We start from the raw sequence: 25,254 nt of genomic DNA on the forward strand, positions 1-25,254 counted from the left end.
AGTAGGCTTTGTTGTGAAATAGGAAGCTGATTCTAGATTTAATTTTGGATTGGAGATGCTTAATGTGAGTCTGGATGGAGAGTTTACAGTCTAACCAGACACCTAGGTATTTGTAGTTGTCCGCATAGTCTATGTCAGAACATTCCAGAGTAGTGATGCTAGACGGGCGGGCGGATGCGGGCAGGGATCGGTTGAAGAGCATGCATTTAGTTTTACTTCAATTTAAGAGCAGTTGGAGGCCACAGAAGGAGTGTTGTATGGCATTGTAGCTCATCTGGAGGCTTGTTAACACAGTGTCCAAAGAAGGGCCAGAAGTATAGAGAATGCTATCATCTAAGTAGAGGTGGATCAGAGAATCACCAGCAGCAAGAACGATATCATTGATGTATACAGAGAAAAGAGTCAGCCCGAGAATTGGCACCCACATAGAGACTGCCAGAGGTCCGGACAACACGCCATCCGATTTGTCTCACTGAACTCTATCTGAGAAGTAGTTGGTGAACCAGGCGAGGCAGTAATTTGAGAAACCAAGGCTATTGAGTCTGCCGATAAGAATGCGGTGATTGACAGAGTCGAAAGCCTTGGCCAGGTCGATGAAGACGGCTGCACAGTATTGTCTTTTATCGATGGGGGTTATGGTATCGTTTAGGACCTTGAGCGTGGCTGAGGTGCACCCATGACCAGCTCGGAAACCAGATTGCAGAGCAGAGAAGGTACGGTGGGATTCGAAATGGTCGGTGATGTGTTTGTTAACTTGGCTTTCGAAAACTTTAGAAAGGCAGGGTAGGATAGATATAGGTCTGTAACAGTTTGGGTCTAGAGTGTCTCCCCCTTTGAAGAGGGGGATGACCGCGGCAGCTTTCCAATCTTTAGGGATCTCAGACGATACGAAAGAGAGGTTGAACAGGCTAGTAATAGGGGTTGCAACAATTGCGGAGGATCATTTTAGAAAGAAAGGGTCCAGGTTGTCTAGCTCAGCTGATTTGTATGGGTCCAGATTTTGCAACTCTTTCAGAACATTAGCTATCTGGATTTGGGTGAAGGAGAAATGGGGGAGGCTTGGGCAAGTTGCTGTGGCGGGTACAGAGCTGTTTAGGGGTAGGCGTAGCCAGATGGAAACCATGGCCAGTCGTAGAAAAATGCTTACTGAAATTCTAGATTATCGTAGATTTATCGGTGGTGACAGTGTTACCTAGCCTTAGTGCAGTGGGCAGCTGGGAGGAGGTGCTCTTATTCTCCATAGACTTTACAGTGTCCCAGAACCTTTTGGAGTTTGTGCTACAGGATGCACATTTCTGTTTGAAAAAGCTAGCCTTTGCTTTCCTAACTGCCTGTGTATATTGGTTCCTAACTTCCCTGAAAAGTTGCATATCATCGCGGGGGCTATTCGATGCTAATGCAGTACGCCACAGGATGTTTTTGTGCTGGTCAAGGGCAGTCAAATCTGGAGTGAACCAAGGGCTATATCTGTTCTTAGTTCTACATTTTTTGAATGTGGCATGCTTATTTAAGATGGTGATGAAAGCACTTTTAAAGAATAACCAGGCATCCTCTACTGACGGAATGAGGGCAATATCCTTCCAGGATACCCGGGCCAGGTCGATTAGAAAGGCCTGCTTGCTGAAGTGTTTTAGGGAGCGTTTGACAGTGATGAGGGGTGGTCGTTTGACCGCGTACCCTTTACGGACACAGGAAATTAGGCAGTAATTGCTGAGATCCTGGTTGAAAACAGCAGAGGTGCATTTAGATTAGATTGTCACCTAACAGTACAAACTCTGAAGATAAAAATGGTGTCCAGGGCACAGCTGGGGGATGAGGGGGGTCGATAACAAGCGGTAACAGTGAGAGACTTATTTCCGGAAATATGGATTTTTAAAAGTAGAAGCTCGAACTGTTTGGGCACAGACCTGGATAGCATGACAGAACTCTGCAGGCCATCTCTGCAGTAGATTGCAACTCCACCCCCTTTGGCAGTTCTATCTTGGCGGAAAATGTTGTAGTTGGAGATGGAAATTTCTGAATTTTTGGTGGCCTTCCTAAGCCAGGATTCAAACACGGCTAGGAGATCAGGGTTGGCGGAGTGTGCTAAAGCAGTGAATAAAACAAACTTAGGGAGGAGGCTTCTTGACATGCATGAAACCAAGGCTCTTACGGTTACAGAAGTCAACAAATGAGAATGCCTGGGGAATAGGAGTGGAACTGGGGGCTACAGGGCCTGGGTTAACCTCTACATCACCAGAGGAACAAAGGAGTAGTAGGATAAGGGTACGGCTAAAGGCTATAAGAACTGGTCGTCTAGTGCATTGGGGACAGAGAATAAAAGGAGCAGATTTCTGGGCGTGGTAGAATAGATTCAGGGCATAATGTACAGACAATGGTATGGTAGGATGTGAGTACAGTGGAGGTAAACCTAGGCGTTGAGTGATGATGAGAGAGGTTTCGTCTCTGGAGGCACCAGTTAAGCCAGGTGAGGTCTCTGCATGTGTGTGGGGTGGGACAAAATAGCTATCTAAGGCATGTTGAGCGGGACTGAGGGCTCTACAGTGAAATAAAACAATAAGAACAGGGCAGATCATATGAATGTAACAATACAGGACAGAAGAACAGGGCAGATCAAGGGAGAAACAGTAATGACTCTAGTAATCAACTCATGCATCACAAGCAAATATGATACTCACTACCTAATCATTAATCCTTTAGTCACAAAAATGACTGTCAATACCTAACTTGTTACAGTGACGTGTGTCCTATAACCAACTAAACACGTGAGTGAACAATGAGCCAATCCGTTAGAGCCATTCAGGGGGCGGGACTTTGGCTAGATCGTCCAATCCCTGTTAGGATTTACATGACCTCTCTATACAGAGATTGTTTTACTACTACTAAGCTATCGCCGCATTGACACAAAGGCCAGAAAGTAGTGCTGGGGAGAGTAGGATATGATATATCACTATATATGATCCCCCCCTATCTCAGTCTGTCCGCTATCTCCCAAGCCACTGCCGTCAATCTCCCCTTTATTCATCATTAACCTGCTCACCTGACTTTCAGGAAGGTTCCAATCAGGCAGGGTGGGCAATCCTGTCAGGGAACCCAGTGACCCCATCACTGAAGTGGGGAGAGGTAGGCCCTGGGAATGCCACACCTGTGGATGGGTTGGTTGAGTGAGGGGAGGGGGAGTATGTGTGTGTTGGAGGGCGGTGGGGGGGGGGGGGGGGATTGTGTGTGTGTGTGTGTGTGTGTGTGTGTGTGTGTGTGTGTGTGTGTGTGTGTGTGTGTGTGTGTGTGTGTGTGTGTGTGTGTGTGTGTGTGTGTGGAGCTGATGCTGGAAACAGGGCAGTAAGAGGGGGGCAATGGCCGCCCGGTCAACTCTATGGGCCAGTTTGAAAATACTTCTACTGCTGAGTCACTGGGTGAGTAGTTAAGTGATAATGCCAGAGAAACTGGTGTTTGAAAAATATATTGGCCAGTCGTTCGTTCTCAATGTTCCATTGGCATACTGCCTGGCAATGTACTTATCCCCTGCTAGCTAGCTAGCCAATTACGGCTAATTTACAGTCAAGTCAAAAAGTGAAGCCAGAATAACAGTAAAGTAGCTGCATTTGCATTTGTTTAAGCTGTTCTCTAGTGACATTTATTTGGATACATCCATAACAATGAGCTAATGAGGCAGGATTTTTCCTGGCATAAAAAATGTGCTCACCTGAACAGACGAGCTAGCCAACAACACAGCTAACACAAACACTTTAAACTGAAGCTGGAAAGACTAAAAACTAGCCGCACAATGTTTCGTTTGACCTTTTTTTCAATTGACATTTATATCCATAAAAAATGATGCCAGCTGATTCATGATTTCAACTGGCTGAGAAATGCTTTAACTATAGATTCATGTACATATTACCTCAATTAGCCTGATTAACCGGTGCCCCATTGGCTAACCGGGCTATTTGCATTGTGTTTATTTTAAAAATCTCTTTACTAACCTATTGTTTACCTAATACCATTTTTTTACTTAAAAATTGTACTGTTGGTTAGGTCTTGTAAGTAAGCATTTCACTGTAAGGTCTACACCTGTTGTATTCGGCGCATGTGACAAATAACCTTTGATTTGATTTGTCTCGTCCCGACTCCAGACACGTTCATTACTATGGGACAGCTGGAGATCGAATTTGAATATTGAAACGACGTTGCAAATGTCGGAAAGACAGACAGCAATGTTTATACAAATCTACGCTGCTGAATACGAAATGTTCGTCTAAAAGAAATGTGAGATAATGTCTAGATGCTTTTTATGGTGGAGATCAAGTTTATAAACTCCTTGGCTGGGCTGATGAGACAGTAGATTGCGCAGTCAGATCCAACAGAGTAAATAAATTTAACGTCATAGATTTAGACGGTGGTGACATGTGGAACAGACACCGTCTGGAATGTGTTTTCAATTAGACCCACCCATTGTATAATACTATACACACACCCTATGTTCATTGTATAATACTATACACACACCCTATGTTTGTACCCACTATTTGGAAGTGTTGAGACAGGCATTTCTTTATGAAATTTGTGAATTTCTGTTGATCTTGTAACCTATGTTCTTTCTCTCTTTCATACGTACATACACACACAAATATGCATTAACACACACCCACTCACTGAAACACACATACCCCCTCATTGAAACACACACACACACACTGTCTTTCACCGCGAATACCACACGTCTTACTCAGACCTCATCAATACTCAACTGACGTGTGTGTTTTACCAGAGATTCTCCTTCCTTTCACAGCGCCATGTTCCCTATCTATATTTCTATCCACTGAATGCATTTCCCTGATCCCTGGAGCTCTACACTTCCTTGTTTCCCCCACTGGGATAATTCCCCGAGTTTCAACATCTAAGAGTAAAACAGGGAAAACTGGAGCAGTGTGCCTCTTGACATCAATTGGTTATTTGAAGGAATTCACCGTAGAGTAGCTAAGCTAACGGCCAGCTAAGCTAATGGCTCGCTAGCGCCATGCATTCTGTAGTAACGGCTAGCTGAGCTAACGGATAGCGCCAAACATTCAGCGCATACGTAAGTACAGGGGGATTATTAGGCCATGGCGATTGGGCCATTATCAACCTGAGATGGATTTTGATCCGCAATAAAGATGTAAGTGTGTGTGTGGCTATCTGGCTATTAAAGGGATAGTTCAGAGATTTGAAATGTTATATTTGTTTCTTTACAGTGAAATGGCTGGAGAGGAGCAGGCAGAGGAGTTGAAGAGAGAAGGAGAGGAGGGGAAAGGAAAGGAAAGGAGAAGTGAGGGGTTTAATGAGACATTTGGGGAAGCACTTTCTAAAACACTATACTGGTCCTCAAAATGACACCAATACCCAATTCAACCACACTCCAACCACACACAACCAGACAGTGTGTTATCAATGATGCAATAGCATTAGCTCACAACACTTCCTGGTTCTTAGAGTGGGGGGGGGGGGGGGGGGGGGGTGATTGGCCTGTTGATGAGCCAGTGGGGACAGGCTTTTATGTGTCAGAATAAGGCATGAAGGCTCAATTTGCTCGCCCCTCGTCAACCCGAAGACCGCCGGGACCTGCGCCGGGCGGCTATGAAAGAGAATTAAACAGGAACGGCGTCCATTCGGGGATATATTAAGTCAAGTCCGACTTAAAACCGGGCGCCAGTTGTTGTTACTAAGCAGGTAGCCGAGGAGGCAGGTCCCGTCGCCCAAGGACGGGTCGGTTGGTTGGCGAGCTCGTCAGGTGCTCCGAAGACGCAGAGAGGACAGGAAAAGCGCCTTAGGTCTGATTAAATAAACAAGAGAGACAAGGCTCGCCGGCGGATCACAGAGCCGTCTTGTTACTTATGCTAGCTGAAATGCACCAGGGTCTGGTCCTAAGGTGAAGGGAAATGTATTTACATCTATTGATTCTGTCTGTGGCATGACGATGTCGGCGTTATTAAGTGCCAGGGCAGCGGAGGACATTCAGAGGCGGAGGGGTTATATCCACAAGAATAACCACGAGAACGCCGTGAAATCGTGAGGAAGGACACAGGCGAGAGCTTTTCCCGCAATGGTGACTAATATAGTATGTCAAACCATAACAAACAGAAGATTGCACAGTGTGTATGGTACATTCGTGTAGGTGCACACACCTGCAATTTGCATTGGTGGATTCTTAATTAATCTCCCTCTGTAACTCTCTCTCTCTTGTTTCCACTACAGGTCAAGGCTTCCTGATTTTTTTTGCCAGTTCATGACTGGGGTGAAATTGTATCCAAACCACACAGCAGTAACAGTGCTGTAAAGTGGCTATACAGAGGCCGGTAGGGCACACCGCTGTGAAAGCAGACACTAAGTGGTTGTATTAGCCACGAGTAGGTGACAGTGTTTTGGTTAATCATGTCAAATGACCTGGATTTTTACCTTTATTACAGAAATTAGAATTGGACCAAAAATGAAAGCAATTGTCTGAGGATGGTGACATACAATGAAAAGGGGACAGTTTGCGTTCAAATCCAGGTCATGTGACATGATTAACCAAAACGCAGGGCCCATGAGTCCCTTTCCTCACCCCTTCTGGCCCCCTTTGCCACTTTTTAAAGCTCCCCCTCCAGGCGAAACCAAATGCCTTTCAATGAGTTGACCTCAAATGGCACAGCCACACTCCCAGGCCTGTGCTCTCTCACCTATCTAATGCCATCAACATTCAATGAGCTGTTAACCCCTAGAGCTAACACAGCTAGCTAGCACTTCGTATATTTATTTTTTTAGCACTTTGTGGTTAAAGAGTTAATATACAATGAGCCATTCTGAAAAGAAGCACGTGCTAGGCCGTTTGGAGCGATGGAATCGACAGAAGCATACGACATTTGAAAAGAAAGAAAGAATAAAAGTAGGTCAAAGATATGTACTCAAGGTGTTGTAAATTTGGTTGTCTCTCTGAGGTAGCCTGTGTTTTGTCTGTCTTTTAAAGCTTTGAGGAGTCCATATGGACAACAAACAATAGACTGGTCAAGCTCCTCTCCTTTACTCTTCTCCATCTGTTCCCTCTCCTCCCCTTCCCGCCTCTCTTGCCGATGGGTAGCTGGTTCTGGTGATGGTACGGCTGGCGCTGGTGAGGGGAGTAACTGATTTGCGTTCAGCATGTACTTTTACAGCCCCTGCTAATTACATGCATGCGGGAGTGAGCGTGGGCACGTCAAAACCTCCTTGTTTATGATAAAGTGACAGAAAATCATTGGAGGGTCAAGTATCCCCCTCTCCTTCTAAACTCCTGGAGCAGTAGAAATCCCGCCCAGAGTGGAAACCTCGACACCTAATGAGACCATTAAAGCCGAGCTCCCATCAATATATTTCTTTCATTCTTTTTCGGGCAAAATTTGAATTGATAATTCAACAAGAGTGCCGGGGGATGTATATTTTCTGTGTGAAGGACAGTTAATCCATAGTGTCATTTTTTTCCCCCTCGTTTTTTTCTCACACCCTCTTTTTTTCCTCTATCTTCACACCGTCCATTCCCGTCTTCTTCCCGCCTCCCCTGTTTGACGATGGAACAGACAAGAGTGCTGATGAAAGAATTTTTGGTTTTTATCTTTATCACCCCTTTAATCTCTCTCTCTCTCTCTCTCTCTCTCTGTGATTTTACTCAGTCAGTGTAAATTGGAGGTTCATTTATTTGGCTATGTTAGCAGCTGTCGTAACATGGCAATAAGTAACATGGCATCCCACTGGGCACACACTGTTTTTGCGTTTCCCGTCAAAGTCGGCTTGACTTACAAGAGCATTGCCTCATTGAATCTTTCTCGTGTACCAAAGGGTGGAAATAATAATGAAACGGAATAAACGGGAGGAGAAAGAACACAATATTGAGGCAATCAGTCTTATTCAAAACAGGTGCATCCGTCTAATGCTTTGTTATCGATTGGTTATCGGAAGCTGCATTGAAGGGGGAAAGTCTCGCAAAGCTGTCTGAAATAATTTCCCCGATCAGAACACTTTCGCACTGGTGATGTGCAATAGCGAAGCCAGTGGGTTGAAAAGAAGCTCTATCAGAAAAGAGGGTTCAGAAAGAGGGCATAACAGTGCTGACTACTTGGTAGAGGAAAATCTCTTATTTATATATCCTATAACACTGGCCACAGTATTGAAGTGAACACTCCTACACTTCTAAAGAATGCCTGGGATCACAAATGCCTGTGGACACCAATGACATCCATGGCAGGTGCCACCGCAGCATGCGCGGTCGATTTTAATAACAGAGAGATATGAATGAGAGGAAGAGGGAGAGGCAAGTGGGAGAAGCACAACAAAGAAAGTGGTAGAGCCAGGACTCGAGCCCCCCACATAGAGGGGCAATGTGTTAGTTCGGAGTCGGCAACTCTAGCACTAGACCAGACTCCTGGCGGGCACCTGGCACCCCCATTAAAATGATATAAAGTTGCATTACTCCGTCGATGGACACATGTCATGGCTTTTGTCCTCCCCGCGACCTCTAACCTTACCAACAGTCAACCATTTTGACAAGCAAGGGTGTCCATTTTGGCTCTCTCTGTGTTTTGATTGATTGATACCCCCTTTGTCTAAATGCGTCTCTCCCCTCTTGGCCCTTGTTTCCAACACTTGCCCCGGCCTGCAGGTTTAAGTTACACTCACCGAAGAGTGATGTGGAGATTTTTTCCACAGGGGGGTGAGAAGACAGTGAGCTCCACAGACGGCTTTGTTACTTTAAATACACCAGCACAAGCGGAGCAAGGCAGGAGGAGGTGTGCGTGTCAGTATGCACAAGTGCGTGTGTGTATGTGTGAGGGTGCATGTGTGCATCTGTGCACAAGTGTGTGCGTCCAGAGAACAAGAGACACGACTAGAGCACCTGTCGGATCATCTGTGCTTAAACCATTTAATCACTGTCTCCAGTTACCGCTGGTCCTTCTCTGTTCTCTGCCTGGATCCTATAACCACATTGTGAGAGGGATCCGTCATGAGCCGACCAGCACAAAGAGCAAAGGGAAGCAGTGGCAGGCCTTTACAGTATCCGGCCACCTGACTGCCATAGCTCACATCACATTGGCCACATGGATGCCCTTATATACAATCACCCAGGGTGGGCACTCACTGGGCAGGCCATGGTGGCATCCACACACGCCAGCTGGCAGGGACTTGATGTCAGGGTGCCGATTTGTGATACACCAAGGGACGCATCACGTTAGGAAAAGTCCTTAAATAAACAACTTAGTTTACATCACGGCTTTTGTCGCCAACAACAGGCACTCTGGATTTCAGTCCACAAGCGTCAGTATGTGTTTTTGTAATAACGATCATGACGCGGTAGTTCTCGTATGCTGTTGCTTTTTATGTGTGTGAGCTGTCCTCGACTCCTTTACATAATATTAGCACTCATCTATCTCCATATGCAACCTTCTTCTCATGTTTCGGAGAGAACTATTCTACTGTCAAATGATGACAGTCAAATTACGCTAATGACTATTCAAACAATTCATAATGTACAATAATGAATTATGCACAAATACTATCAGCTAATATTTGCACAAATGTAAATGGCTACCAGTCACATTTATCGGGCTTGACAAATGACTGACAGACTTTCCTCTCTATTCAATCAGATCCGCTTTAGCTGACATCAGCATAGCGGTTGTTTTGGCATAATACCTCAATTGCACATTGCCACTGGTTGCACAAGTTCGAACACTGGAACGTGAGATGCAATCTACACCTCAATGAGGACGAGGATTTCAATTTGAGAGTGGCGTGGGGGTGTGGCAAGTGGGGCGGGTGTGGCTTCGTGACAATGATCACAAGAGCAGCTGCTGTCCGATTTGACATCTCAGTTTTTCAACACCGACAAATACATCCGCTCTGCGGCTGTCTGATATCGCCGGTTAAACGCTCGATCTGATTTAATCAAGGCCTTGGTTTATATAGCCATGGTCTATTTCATTGCCCATGTGGTTTTTGTGCATTTGACCTAGGGTTACGCTACAGCAACCCCTGAGGCCACGGCTGCCTTTGGCCTGAATGTTGCAGTGTTGTGAGAGATTGTGTGTGTGTACGTTTGCGTTTGTGTGCGTATGTGTGCAGAATAAGCGTGTGCATGCCTCTGTGCGTGTGTTTGTGCATGCATGCCTGTGTGTGCGTACATACTCGTGTGTGTGTGTGTGTGTGTGTGTGTGTGTGTGTGTGTGTGTGTGTGTGTGTGTGTGTGTGTGTGTGTGTGTGTGTGTGTGTGTGTGTGTGTGTGACAGAGACAGCTTTATAGATGGCCACGGCACAGAAACCCCTAGGAGGGATCGATGGAGAAATGACAGCTCTTTATGGAGGGCTTGTGTAACTCCTTATCTGTGTTTGTGTGCAATGTTTAAATAAGGCCTGGCTAGCTTACTGATCAATACAGATCCTGACCGTGGCAGTTGCTCTTTCTCTCTCCTTACGTCGGCCATGCTGCCTGACACTATACTCACTATACCCATGGGAGAGGAGATATGCCGTAAAACACGAAGTTTATATACCAGTTTTCTCCCACGAGTATATAAATATATCCACAAGATCATCAGGTGCTTGAGCTGAGATCATTTCATTCATTGAAATAAAAATAGGTAGATGTAATATTATCTGCTTCCAATGGGGTAAGAAATTCTGACTAGGTAATGTGAGATGATACGTGTATTTTCATGATAAATGTACCGGTTTCATGAATGTACAAGATCACGAGGCTTTTTCCAAGATAATCACATTTTTGTTTTAAAAAAAGTAGGTTCAAATTATTTGCTTCAAGTGGGTAAACAATTCTGACGAGGTAACATAAGATAATGTAAAACATTAAAATTAAAACTAAAATCATTGCTTCAAAAATAGCTAGCATTTTTTATTATTTTTATTATTTATATTATTTTTTATTTATTTTGCCCCCTGCTCTCCACTGGGCCCTGGGTAGCCTGTCCTCTCCTCCATGCCCTGGCAGGCCTCAGCCAATAATTGATGGAGAGCAGAAGCTAGCGGATTGGCTATAATAGTGCTGCTGCTGCACCCATTGTGAAACATTAGCATCGTAGCGGATACCATGTACTGCACATAATGATAACCTCAAGCTGGGGCTACGGGGACCTCCAGTCATGTAAACAACTATTCTGATGCTACTCTATAGGCCCACTACAGGGCCCCCCTCCTCCCTACACACATGCACACAAACACACACGCGCTAGGCGTTGGGCGGCTTGTGTGTGTAATGAACTTAAGTCCATTGATCGGGATTGAGAGGCGTTGCGAGCGGTCTGCTTGTCCCAGCAGGACCTGCGCAGCACTCATAAATGTTTGAGTGGGCCCACGCTCTGCTCCTTATGCACTTCTGTTCCTGTTTAGGTATCCGCTTCAAATGAATCCGCTTCAATTCAGGTGATGGACAGCTTGGGGTTAGGAGGAGTGATTATTTCAATATTTCTCCCTAATTTTTGTTCGAGGCAGGGTGGGTTTGAAGAGACTTTGGTGTGGAAAAGTTACACATAAACACTTAAATATGGCCAAATAACTTGCGAACAGCACCCGGGAGAGAAGAAATGCTGGCCTGGAAAAAATACAGCCTTGCAAATATGTTTGTATGTTCATTTGTTTCCCTGCAATGTTGTTCTCTCATGTTCTCATACAAAAGTGCATCCTGTCAACAGAAGCCCAGAAGGCCCAAACGGCCCCAGCCGAAGAATAGGTATTATAATATATAGATATTATGATAGCATCGTCTATCGACGATGAATGACAGTCGCCGGTGACGACATCGTGATGTGACAGACGATGGTTTAGCGCAGGGGTAGGCAACCCTGGTCCTGGAGTGCCGCAGGCACTTCATGTTTTTGATTTAACCGACCTGGAAGACCAGGTGTGTTGAATTTAGGCAATCAATGAACTGATCAATTAACTCAGTCTGTCAGGTGTGGTGCCTAGTTGGAACAAAATCCTGCAGTACCTGTGGCACTCCAGGATCAGGGTTGCCTACCCCTGGTTTAGACTATTTGAACTTGACTGGCACCGTGCAGTGAAGAACGGAGTTCTATCTCAAAAAAGTTGTTTGAATAGCCTAAAAATGTAAGGTAGCGAGGGTACTAATAATGAGAGAGAACAGACAATATCAATACACGATGACAAGTTTCTTATTAAGAAAGAAATAATCCATACAGGCCGGGAAAATCCTTCCATGAAAGGTTGAAAACCAACAACCATCCTTCTACTCGGCAGTTATGAACAGTTGCTTGTTTCCCAAAAATTCTAGCCTAAGGTGTGCTCTAAAGTTGCCGCTTTTAAAAAGAACAACAATGAAAGTCTATAGGACAAGAGTTTTTTAGGACAAAAAGAAATGGAATAGAGCTAATCACAGGCAAAATCCTAGACGTTAACCTGGTTCAGTCTGCTTTCCAACAGACACTGGGAGATACATTCACGTTTCAGCAGGACAATAACCTAAAACACAAGGCCAAATCTATACTGGAGTTGCTTACCAAAAAGACAGTGAATGTTCCTGAGTGGTCAGAGTAACAGTTTTGACTTAAACCTGCTTGAAACTCTAAGGCAAGACCTGAAAATGGCTGTTTAGCAATGATCAACAACCAATTTGGCAGAGCTTGAAGAATTCTGAAAAGAATCATGGGAAAATGTTGCACAATCCATGTGTGGAAAGCTCTTAGAGACTTACCCAGAAAGAGTCGCAGCCGTAATCGCTGCCAAAGGTGCTTCTACAAAGTATTGACTTAGGGGTGTGAATACCTATGTAAATTAGATCATAATCACGATAGGACAAAGGTTGACATCGGCCAACCATAGTGCACATATCACTTAGGAAGCATCTGACTTGTCGGCAACATGTTCTCGGGGCTCGCGGTGATGCAGGGGTCTAACCAGGAGGCAAACACAGCCTTATGCAGCCCTGGTAATAAAAGTTGAGCATTGATTTTCTGTAGCTGCTTGTAACTGTTAATGTTGATACATCAATAGCCGCGCAAGGAAAGCACCGGAGCTTAATGGGAGGGCCGAGAATGTTGGAGATACGGCGGAGGTGTCTGCCACTAAATCACAGAATCTATCCCGACGATCGATAAGACAGTAACTACAAGTGTCCCTCTGCTTTCCTAATGTTTTATAATAAACTGACAGGCTTGTAATAAGGCCTAGGATAGAGGGAGCGCAACGGTTTCTCCCTGCACCAACATCAATAGCTCATTCGCCCTTAAATCACACCCGGCGGAAGGAAGAGGAGGAAAGAAGGAGAGGGAAGAAGGGAAGAGGATGTTTTTTTCATGAGAAAACTTTACAGGGCATCTGTCTGCTCAGTGTGGCCCCTGCATGGCCCACTAAAGCTGGACAGTGTTTTGATGAAAGCGGACAAAGATTGCAGGACATTCGCTGTAGTACTCTCTGCCTGTCGTCTGTAGTGTGAGTTAAGATTGCGTTAAATTCTACTGCTTCCGAACAGATATTATGGTTGTGTTGGATAGGCCTCCAGTTCTCATCAGTTTTTTAGTGGATGGGATTGTAGTCCAGTCTACACACTAAAGTAGCAGTTCCTGAAACTGTTAGGAAGTTGATGTAGCAATGATTTTGTCTGTTTGTGTCTGGGGTTGGAAGCAAAATAATTTTCCAATCTTTTCGTTCTAAACAGAACCATATTTCTTTTTCTTCCATTCCACTGCTCTGACCAGCAAAAAAAGTTCTGACCCGGTTCGAACCAAAGAAAGTTACGGTTTGCATTGTTCCTTTCTGTTCCTTTATAAACCTCTGAAATCTACATTGTTTTACATTTAGCTCAACATCAATTTACTTCACCGATGGATGGAGCAGCTTGCTATGGAGCGGACAAACTATGTACAGTGCATTCGGAAAGTATTCGGAACCCTTGAATTTTTTCACATTTTGTTACATTACAGCCTTATTCTTAAATGGATTAAATTGTTGTTTTTCTTCAACAATCTACACACAATACCCCAAATGTATTAAAAATAAAAAACTGAAATATCATATTCACATTTTACAAATATTCAGACCCTTTACTTTGTACTTTGTTGAAGCGCCTTTGGCAGCGATTACAGCCGCGAGTCTTCTTGGATACAAGCGTGGCACACCTGTAGTTGGGGAGTTTTCCCCATTATTTTCTACAGATCCTCTCTAGCTCTGTCAGGTTGGATGGGGAGCATCGCTGCACAGCTATTTTCAGGTCTCTCCAGAGATGTTCTATTGGGTTCAAGTCCGAGCTCTGGCTGGGCCACTCAAGGACATTCAGAGACTTGTCCAGAAGCTACTCCTGCGTTGTCTTGGCTGTGTGCTTAGGTTGATGTCCTGTTGGAAGGTGAACCTTCACCCCAGTCTGAGATCCTGAGCGCTCTGGAGCAGATTTTCATCAAGGATCTCACTGTACTTTTCTCCGTTCATCTTTCCCTCGATCCTGACTAGTCTCCCAGTCCCCGCTGCTGAAAAACATCCTCACAGCATGATGCTGCCACCACCATGCTTCACCGTAGGGATGGTGCTATGTTTATTCCAGATGTGACGCTTCGCATTCAGACCAAATAGTTCAATCTTGGTTTCATCAGACCCGAGAATCTTGTTTTTCATGGTCTGAGTCCTTTAGGTGCCTTTTGGCAAACTCCAAGCAGGCTGTCATGTGGTTTTTACTGAGGAGTGGCTTCCGTCTGGCCACTACTTTAAAGGCCTGATTGGTGAGTGCTGCAGAGATGGTTGTCCTTCTGGAAGCTTCTCCCATCTCCACAGAGGAACTCTGGAGCTCATTTGGGTTCTTGGTCACCTCCCTGACCAAGGCCCTTCTCCCCCGATTGCTCAGATTGGCCAGACGGCCAGCTCTAGGAAGAGTCTTGGTGTTTCCAAACTTCTTCCATTTAAGAATGATGGAGGCCACTGTGTTCTTGGGGACCTTCAATGCTGCAGAAATGTTTTGGTACCCTTCCCCAGACCTGTGCCTCGACACAATCCTGTCTCGGAGCTCTACGGGCAATTCCTTCAACTTCATGACTTGGTTTTTGCTCTGACGTGTACTTTCAACTGTGGGACCTGCTATAAATAGATGTGTGCCTTTCTAAATAATGTCCAATCAATTTAATTTACCACAGGTGGACTCCAATTAAGTTGTAGAAACATCTCAAGAATGATCAATGGAAACAGGATGCACCTGAGTTTAATTTCAAGTCTCATAGCAAAGGGTCTGAATACTAAATAAGGTATTTCAGTTTTTTATTTTTATTACATTTGGAAGAATATCTAAAAACCTGTTTTCGCTTTGTCATTATGGGGTAATGTGTGTAGATTGACGAGGAAAATGTTTTATTTAATTGATTTTAGAATAAGGCTGTAACGTAACAAAATGTCGAGGGGTCTGAATACTTTCCAAATGCATTGGACAGACAAGTGTGGTGTAGGGTGTGAGATGCGACGGACATTTTGCGGGTGAGAAGAGCAATGGGCATCTTGTTGTTATGACATGCATTATCTGAATTCGGACCACAGAATTATACCTACAGCGGAGCGGCTTCTATGAAGGAACTTTGAATACCTTTGAACATCGGAGAGTTGGCTTAACTAACGTTGGACCAGAGCTAGGCCTTGATCATGACTCTCAGTTCCATTACATTACACATAATACCACGTAGTGTTTTCCTGAACTAGACCAGAGGTAGCTAAGTTAGCTTGCTAACAGGCTTGTGTGTACAGAGCGGCACCAGAATTAAAATACACATTTTTGTAGTTAATAAATCCAATGTGAAACGTGATAACTATAGTATCCTTACCTATCATTGAAAAAGTAAAAAATCTCTCTCCCTAATTTCTGAATCATGCTTGTAACGTAAGTAGCAATAGTAGACTATGTTTCGGAGGGAGGAGCACGGGCAGGTAGCTTACACACACACACTGGCAAAGGTTTTCAGCTGGCAGGCAGACACTTGAATACGTTTTTAAGTGACAAAGTGAGGGCTTTGCATAGGCGCTTTTTGTGGGACTGGAAAAAAACTCTCAGAATGTAAAAAACGTTATTAACCAGTTACCATGCTTTTAAAATAATGGTTCTGTTCCAGAACAGTATAGATCACTTTCGTTCTCAGTTCTGGTTCTGTTCCTCTAAAATGTTGGTTATTTTACAGTTTTTGGTAGTGTTCCCTGAACCGGTTCCAACCTCTGGTTTGTGTTATCATACAGTATCTTCACTACATTTCATGGAAAGGAGTGTTTAAAACAGGCTGTACCTGTATTCATTCCCAGAAAATTTGCATAATCAAAAAATCGAATGCATAATGTATTTTGCTAACACACTGAACTAGGCTCCATTATTTCTCTCAGGACCCCCTTGTAACACAATTATGATGTGTGTGTGTTTTCACCCCCCCCATTATCACAACGTTATCAGCAGAAGGTGCTCGGGTCCAGCGTTTTACAAATCCCTCTAAACAAACTCTCAGATTCTTCTAGTCAAATTTCTGAGAATCCTACTTGTGTGACAAGCGATAAAAACGTGTACACATAATCACGGGATAAAAACCAGTAGGGTATCATATAAGACATAAAAAGAGAGGGAAAGGGTAGAGCGATAGTTGTAGATAAGAGTGATACATGGGGCGATACAGGTAACCGCCAAAATAAAGGAAACACTTGAATAAATAAATGAGCAATAGAAAGTACTGTACATTGAAAGCAGGTGCTTCCACACAGGTGTGGTTCCTGAGTTAATGAAACAATTAACATCCCATTATGTTAAGGCTGCACCTAGGGGTCTCAAAGGAGCATAGAGGTTTTAAAGGGTGTGTGTGTGTGCGTCCCTTCAATAGAGTACCAGACACTTGTAGAATCTATGCCAAGGCGCATTGAATCTGTTCTGGCGGCTGGTGGTGGCCCAATGTCCTATTAAGATATGTTATGTTGGTGTTTCCTTCATTTTGGCAGTTAACTGTAGGAGCCGAGTATTGAAATCGAGGCCGGAATCGGGGCTTAATTTCCAGAGCGTTCTGAATGTAAGGCAAAAGGGAGAGAATGTAAGGCAAGAGCTACAATTTCGCCCCAAACTCCTTTTTAATCAACAACAGGCTGAATCTGAATCAGTAATGGACATTAATAGTGGCAACATGGAGATCTGGTGCTTTTACAGCTTGATAAAGTCTGAAAGCCTTTTAGAAGGTCTCAATACAGACCTTGCTTTTCAAAGTGGGAGCCCGACAACGATCAACCGTGGGTTTGCTTTTTTACAAAGAGAGAGGGGTGAAAATCAGGAAATACTCGATTCATTGCTGCTACCTGCTACCTTGTACTGTTAAAATAAAGGAAAATCTCAGGACACTCAACTAGAAGCCAATTGAGGATTTTGCGGTGACTAAGTTCAAGCGTATGTCAAGAAAGCATTTTTAGGCAACAGTCTCATGTGGATCAGTTGGTAGATCATGGTACGAAACTGGTACGAAAAAGTATGTCAAATATGCTCTGGATAAGAGTGTCTGCGAAATAAAAAACGTAACCAAAAAAAAGTACCACAACTGAAGAGAAGTGAGAAGATATTGAGGGAATATGTTTGAGAAGTCAGCACACACACCCCATCGTGGTTTATATGGGTATTGATCACGTTGACGCCACACGCGACTTCCCCGCCTCCAAATGTTAATCAATCCTGACTGAATTCCAAATGATTTGATTCGTTTCAGGGAAATGAATATTTGCGGGGCATTATGTGAGCCCGGGTTGTGCATGCATTAGTGAACTCCCCAACTCATTGGCCGGGATCAGAGCATTGATTGGGGAAGCAGAGGAGCAAGGCTTGTAGCTTAATTAGGACATACCTGTCTGGGAATTACATGTTTTCTTCTCGCTTTCAGGGAGCAGTGTATGTGTGTGTGTGCCTGCATGCGTGTTGTGAGAGAGAGAGAAAATGAATTTTTTCATTCAACAGGGTTTACCACATTTGTGTTGTTTCAGCAGATTGGTGTCTGACCTCGTGGAACCCAGAGCGAGAGGCTTCACGTGATGTGCTAAACATGTTAATGAGAGGTGCTAGCTAGCGCAGGGGAGAGGGCGGAAGGGTGGAGGGGGTGAGAGGAAGGGAGGGAGGGGAGGTGGGACGGGCGGAAGGTTTGAGACACAGGTTATTCCAGAACTGATTTCAGATCAGATCTATTCAAACGTCTGAAGAGAGAAGGAAACTGTGGTGTAATACCTTTTTTGCACTATTGGTTAGAGCCTGTAAGTAAGCATTTCGCTGTTGTATTCGGCGCACGTGACAAATAAGCTTTGATTTGATTTGATTTGACTGTATGTTTAAAGTTCCATTGAAAATGATTCAGTATCTCCCATTTGTTTTATTTTTTAGGTGGGAGGATCCCCAAATCAACAGCAAAGGCTGCCAGCATCCCCCAAAAACTTCAGCTCTTTCGGCAAGGGTGCAAAGGAGATGGGAAGGGACCCGCCTACATATACTAGTAAGGGGAAACACTCCTCGTAAGACTTGAATGGAACACAATCAGTCATCCGAGGACCTTTACTCCTATAGTTTGTTCTGCTTCTTTTAGAAAAGGAGCGGAAAAAGGGACAGATTGCAGTCGTGTTATTTAGTGCTCTGCCCACAAATCTGGCCCCCGTTGGGATCACTTACCAGCGCAGCCTGGCTATCCCTGGCTTTCCTCGCCTCTGACAAGTTATGACTGGGGCGGCCTCACACAATTACACATGACAGAGGCTGACCTCGAGACGCGGGGTCACTGCAGAGCTCCCCTAACTGCACTCTTATGCCACTATTGCCGCATCTGGCATGTAACACACACACACACACACACACACACAAACAGATACACACACACAGATACACACACATATGCACAGGCACGTATGCACGTATGTATGCGAGCAAAACATGCACGCACATGTGCGCACACACACAGACGCATACGCACAGTGTTTTGCACATGCACTCAAGCACGCGCACGAACCGTGCGTGCACCTTGCGCTGACGTGGTTGTCGTCATCCGATCGCTATCCGATCGAGATTTGTTGCGTCTAATAAAATGTGTCCGCCCACTTCATCCATAGTGTGTCCAGATTCCCTGGTCCCTCCCTGTATGCAAATGAATCCAACTTGCCTTGGACCTCCTGTTATGACACCAGCTGTATAAACTGACAGAAAAACAGCACACTTTTATAGCCAATCGTTTTATACTCTCATCATCACAGCTTACTTTTGTTATCCAACGGTTTAAGACTTGACGTAATAGGCGACTGTCCCGATAACCTCGACCTGTCCACAGATGTACACATAAATATTCGGAGAATCCCTAAAAATTTCACCAAGCAAATGAGCTGAGGATTTGTGTCCAAAATACAATGATGACACTTAGACCTTATGCTCAACAGTAAGAAGAGAAACAGGTTACGTTACAGAGTAGGCTACAAAGTGCATCTCTGAATGGTGCAATGCATTATCCAAACAGGCCTGGACAGGGTTTACATACACTACACGGCCAAAACTATGTGGACATCCCTTCAAATGAGTGGATTTGGCTATTTCAGCCACACCCGTTGCTGACAGGTGTATAAAATCAAGCACACAGCCGTGCAATCTCTACAGACAAACATTGGCAGTAGAATTGCCCGTACCGAAGAGCTCAGTGACTGAACAACACAGATAACACAATCACTTCAAACTGAAGCTGGAACGACTGTAAACTACCTGCACTTTGTTTTGTTTTACTTGTTTTCTATGGATATTTCTTTGTATGTATCCATAAAAAATGATGCCGATTCATGACTTCGACTGGCTGAGAAAATATGCCTGCCTGTCTGTCTCATCCCCGACTCGCGACAAGTTCATTACTACTATGGGACAGCTGGAGATCGAATTTGAATATTGAAACAATGTTGCAAATGTCGGAGAGACAGACAGCGAGGTTTATACAAATCTCTGTACACACACACACACACACACACACACACACACACACACACACACACACACACACACACACACACACACACACACACACACACACACACACACACACACACACACACACACACACACACACACACACACACTTTTTCTTGACACCACCACCCACCAAGACAAGTGACTCTTCCCAGGTCAAAAGTGATGGTCTATCCTCCTCTTTATCGACAGCCAGTTTTACAAAAAGTCCGGCGGTGAGCGACAGTGACTGATCACGCTGACATTGACTGATCACGCTGGAGTCGGCACGCTGATAGAAAGAGCAGGGGTTGGAGCTATTGGGCTAGGCTCATGTCAGGCCAGGGGAAATGTACCTTTGATTTCCTTTTAAAGGCTTCATTTGTAAAGGGCTTAAGAGAGGGCTGCGTTTAGGAGAAAAGGGCCTGTCCAGGATTGATGCCTGTATGTTCATCGGAGCTGCATTTGACCTTGTGTGGCAAGTTTGTGGAGCAGTGTGTGTGTGTGTGTGTGTGTGTGTGTGTGTGTGTGTGTGTGTGTGTGTGTGTGTGTGTGTGTGTGTGTGTGTGTGTGTGTGTGTGTGTGTGTGTGTGTGTGTGCCAAATCAAACCCAAATCTAATTTACTTGTCACATACACACTTTACAGCAGGTATAAAAGGTGCAGCGAAATGCTTATGTGCTGGATCCCTCAACAATGCCCGTACATCAATCAATAATCAATAATAACGATGCAAAGAGTCAAGTCAAAAATGACAAGTATTAAAATGAATAGAAGCGGTAGTGTGCATATGTGGGTGCGTGCGTGGTTAACCTGTCTCACACACACTCGGCCTTGGACTGACTGCTGCTTTTACCTCACATCGATCTCTACCTTTCGGTGATCAGAATTCTACCGGGCATCTCTGAAATAGAGAGCCCCTGACAAAAGTAGCCTTTAAAAGATGTCTATACATTGAAATTCAATTCAATCTAAATCTGTTGTATATGCTTGAATATACTCGGTTTTGAGTAACACTAATCTAAACTAGAGAATTGACTGTCAATAAAAGGTTAGAGTGACACCAACTACTGTATATTATAAACTGGGTGGTTCAAGCCCTGAATGCTGATTGGCTGAAAGCTGTGGTATATCAGACTGTATACCACGGGTATGACAAAACATTTATTTTCACGGTTCTAATTATGTTGGGGGGTTTGTGGTATATGGCCAATATACCACAGCTAATGGCTGTATCCAGGCACTCCGCGTTGGAGTATACCACATATACCACATCTCCTCAGGCCTTATTGCCTAATTAACTTGTTACTATGTAAGCAGTGCACAAATGTCAAAACACGAATGCTCTCACGAGTTCTACCCATTTGATAGCTAGTCCAAATGTGCTGGTCGAAAATATAGCTGATTAAAATTTGTGAGGTGCAGCTGACAAAAAAAAAAGGGCGCTCCACTTGATAGCTTATTGGTACAAGTGATGGTCACCTATCTATGTAAACACAGGAACTTGTGATCCTGTACAGAACCAGTATTCACAAAACATCTCAGAGCAGGAGTGCTGATCTAGGATCAGGTCCCTCTCTGTCCATGTAATCTTCATCATTATGATCTAAAAGGAAAAACTGATCCTCTGACATGCTTTAGGAATACGGGCCCAGGTAGCATGTATAGGAAGCAATAGAGCGAGAGTGTTTCACCTCATGTTGCCTCCTGCATTCACCCAGCACCGGCACAGGAGTAGTTTCATGCCTCATTTCATTAACTCCCTATTAATTGGCTCCTCAGCTGGAGTTGATGAACTCCAGTACACACGGTATACAAACACACAGAGACACGCACACACTGTAGAGTAAAACTTACACCTACAGACACGCGTGCGTTCACATGTATATAAAAACACACACGCACACACTCCTCTCGGCTGTGGGATGATATTAATCAGAGCACTTCTAATCTCCTGGCTTAATGTTGGTTTCCCGCTTTCTCTCCGTAGCGAACCGTCTCGCGTTCACAGGGGCCCAGGCAGCGCGGAGAACACGCACTGCCGGGGGCGATACACATCCCTCAGGTGAGCCTTTCATTATGGATGATGTTTCCGCCAAATTATTTAGACCATCAACCCCCCAGACCCCCCCCATCACACCCTCCCACCCTCCCCTCTCACCCGCCCCTCTGCCACAAACACCCAATAACACAAACATTAATCTCACTAGCTCTGAGCACGGCAAGTCGGCCAGGAGGAAAGCATTTCATTAAGGGGCTTGTGCGAGGGTTGGGGAAGTAAAGCCCTTTTCCAGGTGGGACTGAAGCGTGGGGAGGAAAGGGGGAGAAGTGGAGGAGTGCAGAGGGGTTGGGGGAGGGTCTGCGTTTATTCAAAGGCTTGCTGTTCACTTAGCGATTCCAGGTGGTCAACACAAGCCCCTTGTAAATTGGAGGCGAGAACATGCACACGCACGCGCGCACAAACAAACAAACCCACACACAGACACACTCACACACACCTATGTGCTGAGTTCAGATGTGGAAATGCAAGCGGTATGATAATACTTGTTGACAAACAGCCGAGCACATTACAATTCCAGCAATCTTTCCCGGCAGTAACCATCAACCCTGGACGTCTGTCTTTGATAGGAGAAACCAGTGTCCACAGTGGCGCTAGGCTGCGCATATTACCTTGACTTCAAATGACTTCATTAATGAATGATGTTAAACTACGGGAGTGAGGAGGCATAAGTTACAAACGGGAAACGGTGAGGAAAGTCCCATGGCTGACCAACAAACACACATACAGAGAATATGAGAATATTGAACCTTTCTTAGGTGTGTGTGGTGTGTTTTGTCTGTGCTTGTCTCCGTGTGTGTGTGTGTGGGGGGGGGGGGGGGGGTATTGTGTGTGTGTATGTGTCCGACCACTCCTGTTTCAGCTTCCAGTATTTATGCTGCAATAGTTTATGCGTCGGGGTCTAGGGTCAGTCTGTTATATCTGGAGTATTTGTCCTGTCTCATCCGCTGTCCTGTGTGAATTGAAGTATGCTCCATCTAATTCTCTCTCTCTCTTTTCTCTCTTTCTCTCTATTTTCTTTCTTTCTTTCTCTCTCTCGGAGGACCTGAGCCCTAAGACCATGCCTCAGGACAACCTGGCCCGATGACTCCTTGCTGTCCCCAGTCCACCTGGTCATGCTGCTGCTCCAGTTTCAACTGTTCTGCCTGCGGCTATGGAATCCTGACCTGTTCACTGGACGTGCTACCTGTCCCAGACCTGCTGTTTTGGACTCTCTCTCTACCCCACTTGCTGTCTCTAACTCTGAATGATCGGCTATGAAAAGCCAACGGACATTAACTCCTGAGGTGCTGACCTGTTGCACCCTCTACAATCACTGTGATTATTATTATCTGACCCTGCTGGTCATCTATGAACATTTGAACATCTTTGCCATGTTCTGTTATAATCTCCACCCGGCACAGCCAGACGAGGACTGGCCACCCCTCAGAGCCTGGTTCCTCTCTAGGTTTCTTCCTAGGTTCTGGCCTTTCTAGGGAGTTTTTCCTAGCCACCGTGCTTCTACATCTGCATTGCTTGCTGTTTGGGGTTTTAGGCGGGGTTTCTGTACAGCACGTTGTGACATCGGCTGAAGTAAAGAGGGCTTTATAAATACATTTGATTGATTGATTGATTGATCATGCAGCTGCCACAGTACCATGACCACACCATAACCTGCCATCAGGACAAACCACTGCATCCGCAACCCGTGCAACTGACCAAATGGCCAATCGGTTCCAGATAGGGTAAGTGTGTGTGTGCATGCGTGCGTCTATGTGTGTGTGTTTCTATGCAGGGCTGGACTACCACATTTGGGGCTACCGGGCACCGATCACCTTTGTAGGATTTACATTTTTTGGGGGGGAAAACAGCTAACTTCCTGGTTGAAAAAGCTAACATTTAAGGTTGAAAAAATGTGCAGTTTTATAATGCTATTCGAACTAGGCTGGTAACTCAAAACATACGTCAACTTCAGACGTTTTAAAAGGTCCTGTTGTCGTTGATATAATCCGTCCTTGGGGCTCACCCATTTTTTTAGTTGAGAATTGTGGTACAGCACTCAAACTTCCAATGTTTAGAGCCAGAGCACACTGCTTCGACCACTGCGCCCAGGCAGTTCATAATGCTTTAGCAAGCAGGGAGAGTAGTTAATGATACGAAATGGAACCAGCATTTTTTGTATTATTATTTAATTTTATGCTTTCCCCCGAACCATAGCCCTAACTTTAATTAATACCTGAACTTAACCTTTCGAGTTGTATTTGTTTTAACCCTGTAACCGTGCGGAATGAAACCTATAACCGTGCTGAATTAATGAGTCAAAAATCGACGTTCATCCAATTACGTCAGATCCTGAAGTGAAACTATGAGATCAGGTTGATTCTACACATTTTGTCACGAGGCTAAGAGAAAGTGTTGCTGTTTTAAAGCTAATTTCCTGATATTCTACACGTTTTGCCATGGGTCAGAGAGAAAAATGTGCTGTTTTATAGCTAACATCACGCTATTGTTCACATTTTGCCATGAGGCTGAAAGAACATTTAGCAATTTTAAAACAAATGTTATACTATTCCTTACATTTTGCCATTAGCCCAAGAGAGAATTGAGCTGTTTTAAAGCTAATTTCCTGCAATTCTACACATTGTAATTGGGTTGTGGGCAACCTGGAGATTGGGTGCCCCGGGGCACGTGCCCTGTGTGGCCGTTCGGTAATCCTGCCCTGTTTCTATGTGGCATTCATGACCAGTGTGTTGTAGTCTCGTTATCAGATGGGGAGAGTGATTATTTCTTTCCTGGCTGATACTGACCTTGTGAAGCAGTGTGCAATGTGATTGGCAGAGTGCAGAGGGACCCTTTTTGGTAACCCCTCACTCCTTCTCTCCCCTTACTCACTAATACCCCTTTTCCCCCCATCTCTGGCCCCATCTCTCTCCCAAAGTCATCCATACCTCACCTCACCGCTTCTCTCATCCCTTATCCCAAGACTCCCCATCCCTCACAAACGACCCTTTCCCTCCTCTTCCTACCTCACCCATCCTCCCTCCCCCTCACCTATAACCCCTTCCCTAATGTCCCTCCTCTCCCCCCTTCTCACTTCTCATCCATACCCCTATATATCCCTCCCCTCCCCCACCCAGCCTCCCTTTTTTCCCATCCCTGGGACTCACCCGCACGGAAAAACCCCCCCCCCCCCCCCCCCCCCCCGACCCGTTCAGCCTCCACCCTCTCCTCTCTCCCCCAGCCTCCCTTGCCCGGCCTCCCCTCCCCTA

General features: G+C 44.9%; 1 protein-coding gene across 3 annotated transcripts in view; it reads right to left on the minus strand.

The window, feature by feature from the left end:
- Positions 1-25,254, minus strand: part of nr5a2 (nuclear receptor subfamily 5, group A, member 2) — a 106,912-nt gene that overhangs the window by 21,847 nt on the left and 59,811 nt on the right. The gene's annotated exons all lie outside the window — the stretch shown is intronic.

This window comes from Salvelinus fontinalis, chromosome 14 (assembly GCF_029448725.1).
Source record: "Salvelinus fontinalis isolate EN_2023a chromosome 14, ASM2944872v1, whole genome shotgun sequence".
NCBI lineage: Eukaryota > Metazoa > Chordata > Actinopteri > Salmoniformes > Salmonidae > Salvelinus > Salvelinus fontinalis.